Genomic DNA, 4,715 nt, shown 5'->3' with positions numbered 1-4,715 from the left:
CTCCGGAAGGCTCTGGGCACTCCTACTGGAGGGGTGCCAGCCCCTCTCCTCCACTCAGTAGTGGAGAAAGGACAGAGTAAGCCTATGTGTTCATCTCAGTCACAAACATGCTGTATTCTTGGCCTAATAAGGAGGGAATAGGCCTTTTTGACTCTAGAAAAACACAGGAGCATTAGTGTGTGTCACGCTGTTGAGGATATATCACTTCCACTGTGGGCCTGGATTTGCTTGTCTCGGTGCCACCTGGTACTTTAGAGATCCAGTCCACTTACTTCCATATGAAGCAAAACCCATCCATTCCCAAAGGGTATAGAAGCTCCCTTCAGTACAAAGGTGATCTTTCCCTGCCAAGAATCCCTTCTTGGTTAATACCTTTACAGGAAGGGGCAATAATCTTCCTTAGTATTGCTTCTATCCCCATGCTATCCTCTTTAAAGTAGTTTATTCTCCCTAACCACAATCAGGAAATGGCATTGTTAGGCTTTTACAAGGAGCAATGTTTGTTTGGAACATATGTGCATTGCCAGTTGTGGTGGTACATGCCGGTAGGATTTGCTGAAGGAGTCAGAAACAGGAGGATCACGAGTTTGAGACCAGCCTGGGCTACACCTAAAAAAAAGTGTACATTTATTCCAAGAAACATTAAGAATACACTGTATGGGTCAGGATCAGGGGTGAAGAGGCACAGCTCACAGAGGTGGGAATTGGAGCAGAAGAAGCCAGGGCAGTGTAGGTAATAATGACCCAGCTCACAGTCAGCTGACCAACAGCAACAGCAACAACAGTAGCAACAACAACAATGGCAACGAAACATCTAAACTTAATGACATACCTGAAAGCTCTCGGAAAACAAGAAGAAATAACACTCATAGGGTACATGGTAAGAAATATTCAATTCATTGATGAAACCAGCAACAAGAATGAAAGTGATGCAAAGAATCAATGAAACAGGAACTGGTTCTTTGACAGCATGAACAAGGTTGACGAACATTTGGTCAAACTAATCAACACGCGCACGCGCGCGCGCACACACACACACACGTGCATGCACACACACATACCCATACATACACACACTCACAAACACATACACACATACAAATACCCATACACACACCCATACATACCCACACACATCCATACACCAATATATACACTCCCATACACACATCCACACACACACACCCATACACACACACACCCATATACAACACAAATGCACACACACACACACACACAGATGAAAAGGGGACATTGAAATGACACAAGGGAATTTAGAGTCTCATAGGATATACTTTACAAAATTGTATTCCACAAAAATCGAAAAACCTAAAAGAAATTGACAGATTTCTTGATAATATAAAACTTACCAAAATTAAATTACAGTGGAATCAACAACTTCAAGAGATCCACAATCTCCTGTAAAATAGAAGCTGAGGTTAAATATATCCCAACCAGACCAGGCAATGGTGGTGCACGCCTTTAATCTTAGCATTCAGGACGCAGAGACAGTTGGATCTCTGATTTCCAAGTCAGCCTGGTCTGCAGAGTGGGTTCCCAGGTAGTCAGGGCTACACAGAGAAATCCTGTCTTGAAGTTATCCCCGGGGTAGGGGAATACAAGATGCATACCTCAGCATAACAAATGCTGTTTATAGGAAGCTAACATCGTCCTAATTGAGGAGAAAACTCAGCTAGTGCAGTAAGGCAACTGAAGGAGATCGGAGGGAGATAAATAGGGAAGGAAGAAGTCAAAGTATCCTTATTTGTAGATGATTTGATTTTATATATAAAAGGCCCCAAAGATTCTGTGAGGAAACATCTACATCTAATAAACACCTTCAACAAAGTAACAGAACCTAAAATGAACACATAAAACCAGTAGCTTTTCTACATACAAAACCCAACAAGCTGAAGGAGAAATAGGGAAACCACACTTCCCACATTAGCCAAAAAAACATTGTGGGGTAACTCTAACCAAGCAAATGTAAAAAACAAAACAAAACAAAAAACCAACCCCTCAAAAAAAACCCAAACAAAAACAACAAAACAAAACCAAACAAACAAAAAACAAACCAGACCCACCAGAGCTCCCAGGGACTAAACCACCAACCAATGAGTACACATCGAGGGACCCATGGCTCTAGCCCCATATGTACAGAGGATGGCATTGTCTGGCATCAATAGGAAGAAAAGCCCTTAGTCCTGTGAAGTCTCCTTTTCCCAATGTAGGGGAATGCCAGGGTGTTGAAGTTGGAGTGGGAGCATCCTCACAGAAGCAGAGAGGGAAAGGGGATATTGGGGGATAACATTTGAATACATAAAATATCCAAGAAAAATAAAAATAAAAACCAAAACCAACCAACCAACCAAACAAACAAACAAAAACCTTTAAGACACTGAAAAAGGCCCTCTCGTGTACGAGGCACTCGTGTCCTGCTTTCTAGCGCCTGCGTGGAAGATGTCCCACCCATCCCCAGCAGCCAAGCCCTCCAATTCAAAGAACCTGCGAGTCTTCTTTGATGTGGACATCGTCGGGGAACGAGTTGGACAAATTGTTTTAGAACTGTTTGCAGATATTGTTCCCAAAACTGCAGAAAATTTTCATGCATTGTGTACAGGAGAAAAAGGCACTGGATCCACAACTGGGAAACCTCTTCGTTTCAGTGTTCGGCTTTTTTTTTTTTTTTTGCCCCCTGGAGCTGAGGACGGAACCCAGGGCCTTGAGCTTGCTAGGCAAGCACTCTACCACTGAGCCAAATCCTTTCCACCGAATTAAAAAAATTATGATTCAGGGTAGAGACTTCTCAAATCAGAATGGGACAGGTGGAGAAAGTATGTATGGTGAAAAATTTGAAGATGAGAATTTTCATTAAGTATGACCAGGAGGGTTTGCTGAATACGCAAATGCAGGCCCCAGTACAAATGGTTCTCAGTTCCTCATCACAACAGTTCCAACTCCTCATGTGGATGGGAAACATGTGCTATTTGGTCAAGTAATAAAAGGGCTAGGTGTGGCAAGGATGCTTGAAAATGTAAAAGTGAATGGTGAACCTGTCAAACTCTGTGTTATTGCAGAATGTGGAGATGAAGGAAGGGGATGACTGGGGAACATTCCCCAAAGATGGCTCTGGTAATAGGCATCCAGATTTCCCCAAGGCTGCAGATACAGATTTAAAAGATGTAGATGTAGATAAAATTGTATTAATATCTGAAGACTTAAACAAACATTGGAAATACTTTTTTTCAAGTCTCCGAACTAGGAGATGGCTATTAAAAAGTACTCGAAGATTTTAAAGTGCATGGATAGTTCAAAGTTGTTATTGAGAAAGCAGATCTATCCAGACTACAACCTAGAGCCTTAAGTTGTGGGCGGCTGAATATTGGTGCTTGCAAATTGAAGATGTCAAATTGGCAGGGGGCAATCGACAGTTGCTTGGAGGCTCTTGAAATGGACCCTTCAAATACTAAAGCACTATACCTAAAGCACAAGGATGCAAGGATTAAAAGAATATGAACAAGCATTGACTGATCTTAAGAAAGCGCAGGAGATGCCCCAGGAGATAAAGCTATCCGGGCAGAATTGCTTAAAACCAAACAAATGATAAAGGCACAGAAAGATAAAGAGGAGGCAGTGTATGCAAAAATGTTTGCTTAATAAGGATTAAAGTTTCCTTAACTATTATACATTGATTATATAAAGGACAATGTATATTACTGTCTACACGATCCCTGGTGTGTGTTCCTTGATCCTTGTCATTGTTTACATAGCAGTGCTGACATAGGTTCCTTCTTAATAAAGTGTTAAGAAATACAGTGGGGGGAAAATGACACCAAAGTAGACACCAAAAGATGGAGAGAGCTCTCATGCTCATAGATTGGCTGGATTAGTATAGTGAAAAATGGTCAACTAACAAAAGCAATCTATTCTCTGATTCAAACCCAGTATCAAAATTACAACAGTGTTTCACAGAAATTGAAAAAAAAAGTCTTCAGTTTCAAATGGAAACACAGAATAGCTGAAACAATGCTAAGTAATAAAAAGAATTGTGGGAGTATTGCCATCCCTGATTTATTAAAGAAGTTGTATTAAAGAGCTACAATAGTAAAACAATGTGGCATTGGAATAAAAACAGATATGTTGATTAGCAAAATAAAACTATAAAGACACGAGCATAATTCTGCACACCTATGAGCACCCGGCTTTTGATAAAGAAGCCAAAACACACACTAGAAAGACAATATTTTTAATGGATGGTACTTGTCAAACTGGATACATACTTGTAGAGGAATGAAAATGGTTTCATATTTATTACTGTGCACAAAAATCCAAATGAGTCAAGGATGTCAAGGTAAGATCAGATACCCTGAACCTGATAGGAGAGAAAGTAGGGGCGTGGCTTGACTCATTAGCATAGGAAAAGACTTTCTGAACAGAGCACCAACAGCACAGACATTAAGACAATTATACATGGGACTCAAGAATGTAAACAGCTTCTGTTCTGCAAAGGACACCATCATTCAAGGAAAGCAGCAGCCTACAGAATGGGAAAAGATCTTCGCCAATTATATATCTGATTTACTATCTAGAATATTCAAAGAACTAAAAAAAACCCTGAACTTCAAGAAAACAAATAACCCAATTTAAAACTGGAGCACAGAACTAAACAGATTTCTCAAAAGATTAAATCCAAATGGCCGAGAAACACTTACAGA

At 40.5% G+C, this 4,715-nt stretch overlaps 1 pseudogene; it reads left to right on the top strand.

Moving 5' to 3' along the window:
• Positions 1–2,460: 2,460 nt before the first annotated feature.
• Positions 2,461–3,725, top strand: LOC116894649 (annotated as a pseudogene).
• The last annotated feature ends 990 nt before the right edge of the window (positions 3,726–4,715 follow it).

Source organism: Rattus rattus, chromosome 2, assembly GCF_011064425.1.
Source record: "Rattus rattus isolate New Zealand chromosome 2, Rrattus_CSIRO_v1, whole genome shotgun sequence".
Classification (NCBI taxonomy): domain Eukaryota; kingdom Metazoa; phylum Chordata; class Mammalia; order Rodentia; family Muridae; genus Rattus; species Rattus rattus.
Note: the sequence above shows the minus strand (reverse complement) of the source record. Positions and strands in the feature narration are given on the sequence as shown.